Source organism: Podarcis gaigeae (genome assembly GCF_964106915.1).
Source record: "Podarcis gaigeae genome assembly, chromosome: 13".
NCBI lineage: Eukaryota > Metazoa > Chordata > Lepidosauria > Squamata > Lacertidae > Podarcis > Podarcis gaigeae.
The window spans coordinates 32,781,858-32,794,417 of NC_139689.1; the positions used below are offsets into that span (position 1 = coordinate 32,781,858).

Here is a 12,560-nt window from a genome sequence, read left to right on the forward strand (position 1 = left end):
CCTCATGTAGCACTTGGACCCCTTTCCTTATTTTGCGCGCATATATATGCTTTTTAAAGTGTGATGGGAATCTTGGTCACCATGATGCCTTTCAGGCTTGGGAGGAAACCTCTGTTGCTTGTTTTGTGTTTTTTTGCTAAGGCGAACAGTGAATCGTTTGTCAGTGCCTGCTGATTTAGAAAGGGTCACTAAAGCCTCACTTCTATGCTGTTCCTGCCCAGTGAGGGATCAGGACTGTTGTCACCTGATGATGAGCAAGCTGATGTTGGTCTCGGCTCCTGCTGTCTATGCTGCTCAGGCATAGACAAACCTGTCAATTTCAGTTTCTGCCAGTTTCGTGTGCCCTTCTACCAGTCTTAAATTCAGTTTGCCTCTTTGTGATTGTAAAAAAAAACAGGGAGAAACGTATGGATGAAAAGCTGTATGCATTTTCACAATACATGTCTTCCGTCTTACAAATTTGCCTAGTGTGAGCATTTTTTGCAAGCAGTTTCCCCCAAGCAGAATGTGGTTTTTGCATGTTACTTTCACAGGCGTACACATTTTTTGTACATGTTCTTTGGCAGGACAACTTTCATTGCAAAATCCAGAGAAGTGAGATGGAGAGTTGTGTTTCGATTTGTGTATTGGTTTTGGAAGTGCCAATTCAGGAGGTTTGCATTAAACGGCAAACGAAGCAAATTTGTTTCCCCACCCCTGTCTATGCTCTGTTGACCTCCCTGGCTTGGTTTGTCCCTGCTTACAGCAGTCCTTACAGGGACTAGTGTTTTGCTGGCAGTCTTTTCTCTAGCTTTGTGGGGCGGCTTGGGGCTTGGGCAAGGCGCCATCATCTCATTGCTATAGTATAGCCCTTTTGCTGCCCCTGCACGCTGGGCCCACTCCATAACTCCTTTTTTCCTTGCTCTCGTCACTGCTTGACAACCATATGTCAGGAGTGCTCTGATGGTGTTTCCTGCTTGGCAGGGGGTTGGACTCGATGGCCCTTGTGGTCTCCTCCAACTCTATGATTCTATGATTCTATGATTCTATTCTATGCTCACTGTTTTCTTATTGCTATGCCAAACTCCAGTGGTAGATCCCGTAATCCCAGAATTGTAGAGTTGGAAGGGACCCTGTGGATCATCTAGTCCAACCTCCTGTAATGCAGGAATATCCAGCCATCCCAGGGATTGAACCTATGACCTTGGTGTTAACAGCACCACGCTTTAACCAATGGAGCTATATCTGGGCATTCTTCATTTTGGTGAGTGCAAGTGAACAGGCTTGTGCAGTGGCCTGGCTGAAGCTTATATCCCTAACTGCGGAGTCTAACGGCCTTTATGCTAAAGGGGTTCCATTTTTAGCCCAATGACTGTGGCTTTATTGTAAGCGATGGCTTTAAAAACCAAACAAGCCCAACACTAATAAAAATATAATAATGGGAATGCAAAATGCACTCTAGCCTTCGCAGCAGCAAACCCTGCTGCGTCTGTCACAATAATAGATTTTATTTCCATGGCAAGCGCTGGCTTTGAATGTTCTGGGTGAGCTGCATTTTGAAGTGAGACAGCTGCCAAGAAATGCTTAAGCCTATTTAAATTAGCAGAGAGCAGTGGGGTATGTGTGTGTGGAGAGAAAAGAGTGTAAAAAAGGAAACATATCAAGAGAGAGTAGAAACTTGTACTGCCATTATTTATTTATCATTTATGTCAGCCTTGCAAATAGGCCCCAGAAAGTTACTAGCTGCAAAAATTTGTTTACTAATCCTGCCGCCTCACACATACCTATGACGTTCAGTGCAATGCTGTGCCTTGGAACTAAGGGCCTAATGGCATCTTATACCTGTTAGTTTTATTCAGCTCCGGCCCTTGAGCTGATACGGCTCATCTTGCCTTGAGCCCAGCAGAGTATAATCCCAGAGTCTACAAACGAAAGGATAAGGTCAGGTATTGCTATACTTTATTTCTAAGCTATACCGAGAACGCACAAATATACATCTTGCCTCTGTGAGAGCAGAGAGCAACTCCACCAAAGAAACAACAGAACAAAAAAACAGGAAACCAGTGAACGTCACATCCAGTCTCCCTTTCCCGTGAGAATCCAACAGTATCTTGACTGTGGAATGAAAACATAGTCCTGTGACTACCAGCAGCTGCTCATTGAGGGAAACAGAAACCAACAATACCAGGGGTAGAGAATCTATGGCCTGTCGTATATGGTTTGAACTCCAACTCCCATCAGCCTTAGGTAGCATTCTTATAAATGGATTTATTTGTTTATTTATAAACCATACTTTCATTGGGACCTGAAGCAAAGTATGGCAATGAAAACACTGAACAGGTTAGTAAGAGTTGATTGGCAAAGGATATCAGGTTTGAAAGGTGTCTCTGAATATTGTTTTTAGATGATGTCTACAGATGAGCAGGGATATAGATCCTGCCAAATTTCTACTGGCAAGGAGTTCCACAGGGCAGGGCCTGCCACATTAAGGCTCAGACTGAACCTCAGGGGCATGTGGGACACCAAAAGTGCCCCTGTCAGGAGACCTCAGTGGTTGAGGTGGCGCAAAAAAAAGGAATCAGGTGGTCCAGATGGCTAATGGGAGTTGTAGTCCAGCAATATCTGAAGGGCCGCAGGTTCTCCAAAGTTATCTTAAATTAAGTACAAGAGCCTGCTTAAAGCTGCTGCTTTAATGGCAAAGGAAAAGCAACCCCATGAGATATGCAGCTGCCCTTTCCCAGACAAAAGCCTTCCTTGTTGCTAGATGCCACTGAAGTATCTGGGAGCAAATAGTTGTTGCGAGCTGCGGGCAGCTATTTTAGTCCATCCTGTATTCACTGTATATTCGTGCAGTTTTAGACTGTAATGCTAACCGGCTTTACACTGAAATAAGTGGCACTTACATCTGAGAAACCATTCATAGGATCAGTGCCAGATTTACGTATAAGCTAAACAAGCTACAGCTTAGGGCCCCATTCTCTTGGGGCCCCCCAAAAAATGTAAAGGGGAAAAAACACCTGGATGTACATTTCCAAAATATAAGATAAAAAAACAAATAAAATAAAACCTACATTGACAGTGTTTTGTGTTGTGTAGGCTCCTATGATGTAAATAATGGGCCCCGCCTGCTAGCCTGCTCCCTAAAATATCACATATTTTGTTATGTGCAAATGGCTTTAGATACCTATGAGGTCCATAAATTAACATATAGCATATATTCAACACAAAAACAGTGACAATTTGTTGTTGACAAAGGACAGCTGGACATATAAAGGGCCCCATTACCTTCAGTAGCTTATGGCTTCATCAAACCTAAATCAAGCCCTGCATAGGCTGCACCACAGGAGCTAGTTCTTTCCTAGTTAATCAAGGTCTTCCTTCCTCCTCTCATTTTTCCTCACTGTGGTGGCCAGAGGAGTCATTGGTTATAAGCCATCTGGAATTTGAGCCATGGGGTTATGCGGGGGAAGCAGGGATATTATTTTGTTAGGGAGAGCAGCCTGTGTGGCAAAAGGGTTGACCAACGCTGTAAAAATGAGACGGTGGTCACATTCTCCCAATAGACATTTAAAACATTCTTATGTCACTGTGTCCTCCAAAAATCCTGGGAGCTATAGTTTGATACGGGTGCTGAGAGTTGTCAGGAGACCGCCCCAGAGCTATGGTTCCCAGCACCATTAACAACCAGCAGTTCCCTGAATCCTTTGGGGGAAGTCATGATTGTTAAAGTGGTATAAGAGTGCTTAAATGTATGCTGTGGATTAGCATAGATGTTAAGAGACTGAGCTGTGAATCGGGAAGCTGTGAATCTTGCCTCTGCCATGAACTTACTAGGGAACCTTAAAGCAAGCCACTCTCTCTCTCAGCCCTATCTCCAAATATGGGGGTTCATGCCACTTGTCTGATCTTATAGGGTTAATGCAAGAATTATAACAAGGTAATTGATAGGAAGGATTTGGAACGCTTTTAAATTGCTATATAAATGATAAGTATTGTTTTTATATAGACCAATTCATTTTGGACTTGACAGCATGAGGTTTGCTAATATAAAAGGTGAAACAAGGTTTTGGAATTCAAAAAGGTCTGGTTGTGCAGTCTCGACCTTCACGTGTAACATGCTATTATAATACATTTTATTTTGGTACTGCTTGGGAGGAGGGAAGGGTGAATTATATATGGTAAAGGGGGATAGTTAATGTATGATGAAACTTTACATTTCTTGTTGGTTTGATTTGGGTATCTGGAAGATCTTATCCAGTGAATTATAAATGGGGGGTGGGGTGGAAACCTGGGTTACAATAGAACACTCCCAATTGGCAAAGTGCTTTGGAATGTTTTTGCACTTTTGTGTAATGCTAACAACCCCATAAGGTAGGTGAGTCTTATTCCCATTCTGCAGATGGGAAACCGAAACTGAACCCCACTTTTGGATGCAGCCCCGCTTTGCAGCAGCTATTTGCAGAAGCCTCTTTCTGTGTAGTGCAGGGCAACCTGTGATCAATTGGACATTGTTGGATTGTGACTCCCCATATCCTTGCAACTGATGGGAGTTGGCACCCAACAACATCTGGCTGGTCACGAGTTCCACACTTCTGATGAGGGATTGCATTTGCTAGATTGTGATCAGTGAGCCCATGGCAGAACTGGGAATTTGGCAAAGGACCACACTCAAATCTGCCCACTAGCCCATGGACTTTATATTGGCCAAAGATCTGGATTTTGTCCCAAGTGACCCCTCAGATTTGTTGCACCAGGGTCCAGGGCCTCAGGTCCTGTTTCAGCATTTTATTAAGTCCTTCTCTCAGCTCTACCTACCCCAGTCTGGATAAGATTATTGTTGAAGTTTATAAAGTGGCTCACAGCTAATTGCAACCATTCTCACCCATAACAATAAAACCAGTCAACAAAAGCAATAAAAAAAGATTAACACACAACAACAGCTGTGTGCGAGGTTGTGGTGCTGGGTAGGGCTTCAGGGAACACCACAGCAGAGGCTGCTGCATACTACAGTGGTACCTTGGGTTACAGACGCTTCAGGTTACAGACTCCGCTAACCCAGAAATAGTACCTCGCGTTAAGAACTTTCCTTCAGGATGAGAACAGAAATTGCGCGGTGGCAGCAGGAGCGGTACCTCAGGTTAAGAACAGTTTCAGGTTAAGAATGGACCTCCAGAACGAATTAAGTTCTTAACTTGAGGTACCACTGTATTTTGTGTACATATAAGCTTGTATTGATTTGTCACAAGTTGCCCTTAATATATTTCATGACTACTTGAACCTCCTCAGGTGTGTGTGTCTGTGTCTGTGTGACATGCACACCTCTTCCAACCAAGGATAACACCTCATGTGCCAGATGACATCTACCGTAGTCCACAAAAGCTTATGCCATAATAAAACAATTAGTTTTTAAGGTGCCACAAGATGTTTTGTTTTTACAGCTATGGGCCAAAATAACCCCTCCTTCCCTACAGACCCTCACGGATGTTAAGATCAGCAGAGAGGGTTTTGTTGGTGGTTCTGTCACCCGCAAAAGCTCAGTAGTGATAGCAGTGGCCCGGGGGGGGCATTCTCTCAGGCACCTCTTATGTTGTGGAATTCTGTTCCCACAGAGGTCCATCTGGTGCCTTCATTATACAGTCGTACCTTGGAAGTCGAATGGAATTCATTCTGGATGTCCGTTTGACTTACAAAATGTTCGGAAACCAAGGCACGGCTTTTGATCGGCTATAGGAAGCTCCTGCAGCCAACCAGAAGCTGTGGAAGCCCTGTCGGACGTTCGGTTTCCGAATAATATTCACAAACTGGAACACTCACTTCCGGGTTTGCGGCGTTCGGGTTCAAACGTCCAAGTTCCAAAGTGTTCAGGATCCAAGGTACGACTGTATAGTTTCTGTCATACGATAAAGACTCACCTCTTTACCCTGGCCTTTGACACTTGAGATACATGTTTTTGGGGTGGGGGGAACACCTCCCCGTTCCTGTGACTTGTTTAAATCGTTTTTCAACATTGAATTTTAAATTGATGTAACCCGCCCTGGACCTGATGTTGAGGGGCAGGATTAAATTATCCTCAACATCCTCATCATTATCATTATTTAACAACAACAACGCCACACTATAATTTAGGCCCATTTTGGATCAAGCAGAACCTTAGACAATTTGGAGCTGAATTATGGCTGTATCTGACTCGTAAAAGCCAGTGTTTCAGCACCATTCGCCATTTCAGAGTTTGTTAGTTTCCAAAATGATTTATTGATTTAGTCAGCAAAGAGCTGCTTCACACACCCATGTGTATGACTCGGTGACAAATCACACAAGGCCTTGAAGTGGAACGTATCAAATGCCCGCACTGAAAAGTGTTGCAAGGAACTGTGTTGGCTGTTTTCATACATATAAGTCACTTAAGGTTTGCAGTCATTTAGTGGCAAATCTGCCTGTGTGAAAATGCTTATCGAATTGTGGAAAGGTTGCATATTCCTGGAAAGGGCAAAAAGAGAAAAACCCTCCCTTGCCTTTCCAAAATCCTATGACCCTACCCTGTTTGTATTATAAAAGCATTCTTCTGTATTCATACGTTGCCCAGGCCCTGTGGAAGCATGTCTGTTGTGGGAATGTCACAGGTTCCCCATCCTTCAAGCCTGCAATATGTATATTGGTGCTTAGAAACTGCAAATCTCTCCCCAGCCAGTTGAGAGTGACTTGGAGTGCTGTCTGAGAAGCGGGTGCAGCGGTTGTCACCAGCATGTGCTGAAAAACGCATGCAACAGCTCCACCAATGGCCAGGAACAAAACCTGCCTCTGGTTCCTGTTGCCTTGCTGTACCCCTACCAGCAACACCTTTGACTGGGCATTGGGAATGACCTGTTGGTTTTACAGAGGCTGCAGTGCAGAAGGGAACACTTTTCACTGATCGCCCTAGAACTTCTGGTCATCCGGTGATGCTGCTTTGAGACAAGTTCAGTGTGGACCAAGGGAAGTACTCCTTCAAGTGATGCATGATTAACCCACAGAATTAATTGCTACAAGTTGTAATGATGGCCAGAGGCATAGACAGCTGCGAACCTCCCATCCTACCTGACTTAGGAACTTTCCTCATCCGCACACCCCCTCGCTCCGCTCTTGAGGATGTTGCTCACGTTTTGCTCGGTGTACCCTTTTTGAGGAATGAGTTGAGTAATTGGCTGGAAATGAATGAAAGCTGCCAACAGCTGATTGCCCCTTATTAACAGCGCTGTAAAATTCCAAGGAGGAAAGCTGCATTGGCATATATTGGAGACTGGCAGAGGCACAGATGTAGGCACAAGCTTCCTACTGCAAGATCTCCCTCTGTTTGTTTTTCAGGCTTGTTTTGTTTTATCATGAGGGCTCAGTCCACCAGTGTTGTGAAGATACTCTGTATTTTTCAATATTTGACTGTAAATCAGTGCCAGATCTACAGATTTTTCCATGGGGGCTACCGCCTTCACTACCACTCCACTCTCCCGCAGGTTTGTGTCCTTCACCTCCACTTCTGGAGCCAAGGAGCCCTGCCCAGCCTCTCTGGATTTCAGAAGGGGAAACGAGAGGCATTCTGGGTTGCCAACCCCCCAAGCCCCGTATCCCTCTCCTTACAAGCTGGGCTCATTCACCACGAAAAGCTTGAACCCTGTGGCTCCCAGAATCAGGCCTCTGCACATTCAAAGCTACGGAGAAATGACTAGCCCCCAACCCACGTATTAGACTCTCCCAATGCTCAGATCTGGGCTTTGAGTGGCAGGAGAGACACCTCACTGTCCTGGCTCTAGTGCACCAGGGGTTTTGCCTATGCACTGGCACCGTTTTGCTTCGCGTCCTTGCAGAAATGGCTCTTCTGTCCTGGCCAGCCTCTGGACGCTGACGGCTGGCTCCATCAATGAGTTCCCAGCTAGCAAGCTGTGGCTGTTGCAGGTTCAAGTCTGTCCTCACCACTTAGCACAAACATCGCACTCAGGAGCAGTACTTGGAGAGCGGAGCAGCAGTGGGACATGAAGGGCAAGACATGCTTTTTCAGTCATAGGTTAATCAAACAGCAGATTATATGGGTTGACCTTCTAAGATCCAGGTCAAGGGGGTCACATATGACAGTCAAACATATGACCCCCCCCCCACCTGCTAGTGTGAAATGGTGTAGCCCAGCAGTGGCAAACTTTGGGCTTTCAAATTTCAGTGGCACCCTGTGTGATGCCAAAATTTGATGCCTCCCCGCTTCTCGCCTTTTGTTCTAAGTCATTGTTCTGGCGTCCCCTGCAGCACCCTTTTGGCATGCCGCCTAGTACAGGGAACTCTCCTAAATCCGCCTTTAAGCCCAGGAACAATTTTAACACATGACCTGCAGTTTTTGGTTGACGAGGCCTCAGTCTGCATTCCCCAGCTGTAAAATGGGAACAATAGCAGCCTATTTTGCTGGATTGCTGTGAGGCTGAATGCAGTGGAAGACTGGAAAGTACCTGTGCAAATGTCCACAGAAGTCCTGCTTCAATGAGAAACTGAAGGGTGGGGAGTCACATAGGCAAGTTAGCTGAGATCTGTGCAAATGGAGGTTGGGGGAATGAGGTTTGGCCTTCCAGGCTGCTTAGGGATTCTTTTTCAACCTTCCCCACTTAGCACCTCCTTAGAGAGGCCAGGCCATCAGGGCTCCCACTTGCAGCGTAATTGCCCTCCCACAGCAGGAAGCACAGAGAGGAATAATTCACAGCCTCAACGGCTTTTTAATAACTCTGTGCTTCAAGTCAATTTCCATTTTGCCTTTTAATTAAAATTACCATTTTCCCTAACAACAAGAAGCAAAAAAACAAAACAACCCAGGGGGAAAAACAACAAAAAATTCCAACAAATGCTCTTCTGTCTTATTTCTGATCTTGTTTTAGTTCTTGCGTTCCAGCATTCTAGAAATAAATTTCTCCCTGTACAAAGATGTTGTGTGCTCCCAACCCCCCCCTTTTTTGGCCTATGTGGACCGCCACCCCCAAGACATGCATGCAACTTTTTCAATCTGATTCCAGGGTAATTTCAAAGTGCCCTAAATAGCTTGGGGCCAGATTACCCAAATAATCATCGTCACCCACTTAGAATAATAGAATTGTAAAGTTGGAAGGGACCAAGTTGCAGGAATCTTTTACCCAATGTGGGGCTTGAACTCACGACCCTAAGATTAAGATTCCCATAGACTTGCCCAACCACAGATAACATCTTCTGAATAATTTTTCTGGGTGTACCCACCAAAGTAGGATTTGCAGGTGGCTGATGGAGAGAGGGCCTTCTCAGTAGTGGCACCCCAGTTGTGGAATGACCTCCCCAGAGTGGCTTACCTGGTGCCTGTATGTTATTGTCTTTTTGGAAATAGGCAAAGGCTTTATTACAAAATTTCCTAGGCTTCTTCAATCTGTGAGCCCTCCACACACTTAGAATCTGCATTCCAGGATTCCCGTGCAGAGTCATATTGAATTTATCCAGGGTGCTCCACAGCTTGTGAAGCCAGTGTGGTGTAGTGGTTTAGAGCGATAGACTCGCAATATGGGGAACCGGGTTCACGTCCCCGCTCCTCCACATGCAGCTGCTGGGTGACCTTGGGCTAGTCACACTTCTTTGAAGTCTCTCAGCCCCACTCACCTCACATAGTGTTTGTTGTGGGGGAGGAAGGGAAAGGAGAATGTTAGCCACCTTGAGACTCCTTCGGGTAGTGATAAAGCAAGATATCAAATCCAAACACACTCTCTCTCTCTCTCTCTCTCTCTCCCTCCCTCCAAACACACCTCTCCCAGGTCTCTTTAAATATTTCATTTATTTACAAATATACAAGTAGAGCAGATGCAAAGGCAATCGTAAGAGCCCTAGTAGATCAGACCCAAGGCCTACCTAGTCTAGCATCCTGTTTCCCATACTGGTGAATGAACCCACTGCCTATGAGAAGATCCCACAAGCAGGAAGTAATAACACTCTCCAAATGCATGCTGCCTCTGGGTCCTGGAGTAGTCATTGATAGTAGCCCTGATCTCCATGGATTTTTCTAAATCGCCTTTTAAAGCTGTCTAAGTTACTGGCTGTCAATATAATTTGTGAAAGCAATCCCATCATTTAACTATGTGCTATAGTATATAGATATATAGATATGATATACATATGGTATATGGTAGATATATGATCTATATGGTGTGTGTGTGTGTGTGTGTGTGAGAGAGAGAGAGAGAGAGAGAGAGAGAGAGAGAGAGAGAGAGAGATATGCAGGTGGCACTGTGGTTTAAACCACTGAGCTTCTTGGGCTTGCCGATTGGAAGGTTGGCAGTTCGAATCCCCACGGCGGAGTGAGCTCCCTTTGCTCTGTCCCAGCTCCTGCCAACCTAGCAGTTCGAAAGCATGCCAGTGAAAGTAGATAAATAGGTACTGTTACGGTGGGAAGGTAAATGACGTTTCCGTGCACTCTGGCATACATCGCAGTGTCTCGTTGCGCCAGAAGTGGTTTCGTCATGCTGGCCACATGACCCGGAAAGCTGTCTGTGGACAGATGCCAGCTCCCTAGGCCTGAAAGCGAGATGAGCGCCGCAACCCCATAGTCACCTTTGATTGGACTTAACTGTCCAGGGGTCCTTTACCTTTACAGATAATTACAATGAAAACAGCATGGCACCAGCCATTAGTTGGGTGTGGAGGAGTAATGCCTTCTGTGCCATTTTTGCATTTGAAATCACACATCCTTCCTCTGAAACAGCAGTTTGATTAGTTGGATGGAATGAGTGGGAATGCAGTTGCTTATATTAGGCCTGTCCTTCCCACCAGCAGGATTAATAGCAGCTTCTGGAAGACGGGTGGCGGGGGTGTTTTTGATTTGGGTAATGTTGGACGGGTGAGGTTAAATACCCACTTTCCTAGCACTACTGTCCTAATTCAGAGTACTGTCCCCGCTGTTTGCTTTATTAAGTGTGTTTGTTTTAGGGACAAGGGTTTGTTTTAAAGGAAAATCCACTAATGGATTTCCTATGTCATGCATGTTTTCTGGCTGTTGTTCTAACTTCTTTATATTCCATTGATGCCAAAACAGGCTTCTAAAGTATAAAAACCAGTTGCACAACATTAAAATATATTAATTAAAATAAACAATAAAGCAACCCCGCTAATTAAAACACACAATGCAACTAAAAACACACGTGGCTGGAGTCAATTAAATGGTCCCACTAGCAGAAGCCCAAGCAAGGACGTAAATTAGTACAACCGGACTTTTCACCACTGCTTTTCATGCCCCCTGCAAATTGGCGTTTTTGTGTGGGGGTGGGGTGGATAACCCCAAAAATAGTGCAAAAAAAGTAGAGGAAAGATTGTTCCACCAGGTGAGCAGAAATGCTTTCATTAATGGCTCAGTCTCCTAAGGCAGGCTTCCTCAAATTCGGCCCTCCAGATGTTTTTGGCCTACAACTCCCATGATCCCTAGTTAGCAGGACCAGTGGTCAGGGATGGTGGGAATTGTAGTCTCAGAACATCTGGAGGGCCGAGTTTGAGGAAGTCTGCCTTAGGGCTACATTTCATTTCTCACATTGGGTTGTATCTATTGCTAGTTCTACTCTAAGTAGAACTCAGTTGGATACAACCTGTAAATGCCAGTATTCTGCATCTTATGCTGTTTGGTACGTCTAACTGCGGGGATGAGTCCATAGGTTGGACTCCAGCTCCCATCAGCTGCAGCCCAGCATGCCCAATGGCCGGGGATGATGGGAGTTTTAGTCCAGGAACACCTGAAGGGCCACAGGAACCTCACCTTGATCTACCGGCTTCAGCTTCCCTAGTGGAGGCATACACACACACACACACACACACACACACACACACACTCATACACAAACCCCTCCATTAAGCTGCCTTCAAGCTTTCAAACTAGAATGCTGGTGATCCATAGGAAAGGCATTGCCCTCTCACCTTCCTCTTTGCCTTTGAGAAGGCTGTCATCAAGGCAGAGCAGGGTTATGGCAACCCATTCTGCAAGAGATCCTTGGCGGAGTGCAGAGGGCTTGAGCCCAGGGCTTCCATACCTCTGGGCAGAGATCCATGCTGTATTTTTCCTTCCCAGCCCATGGAAAACAAAGACATTTGTTTCCAGTGGCAGCTGCACTGCCTCCCAAGTGACAGTGCGGCTGAGTGTTGCTGTAGCCAAGGAAAGAATAAATGCTTTCTGAGTTTCTGACAGTGGTCCCCCTGTCGGTTCTGGAGTGGGGGAGCTCACTCTTATGCTTTCTGACATCGTCACAGCTCCTAACCCGGGGCATCCGAAATGCTGGTTGTGCATGAGTTTGGGGGTTTGTCAAACCGGAAAGGAGCAGATCTGCTTGCTCTGTGCTGTGTTGTCTTTTTAAAATGGGAACAAGACTTCAAGAGGGAAAGGGAGGCTCTCTCTTTCGAAGCATCTTTTGACAAGTTACTCTATGCACCTTCGAGGTTGGCAAACCCATTCTGCATTATGATGGCTTGGAGCAGTTGTACGTATTTATGTACGCATATTCATTAGCTCAGGGGGCGCCAACCTTTTGGGGCTTGTGGGGGACATCTGCAAAGAGTAGGAAATGTCATGGGAACCAAAC

General features: G+C 45.5%; 1 protein-coding gene across 12 annotated transcripts in view; it reads left to right on the forward strand.

Annotated features, from left to right (window-relative positions):
* SRCIN1 (SRC kinase signaling inhibitor 1) overlaps positions 1-12,560 on the forward strand; it is a 330,260-nt gene that overhangs the window by 112,968 nt on the left and 204,732 nt on the right. The window lies entirely within an intron of this gene.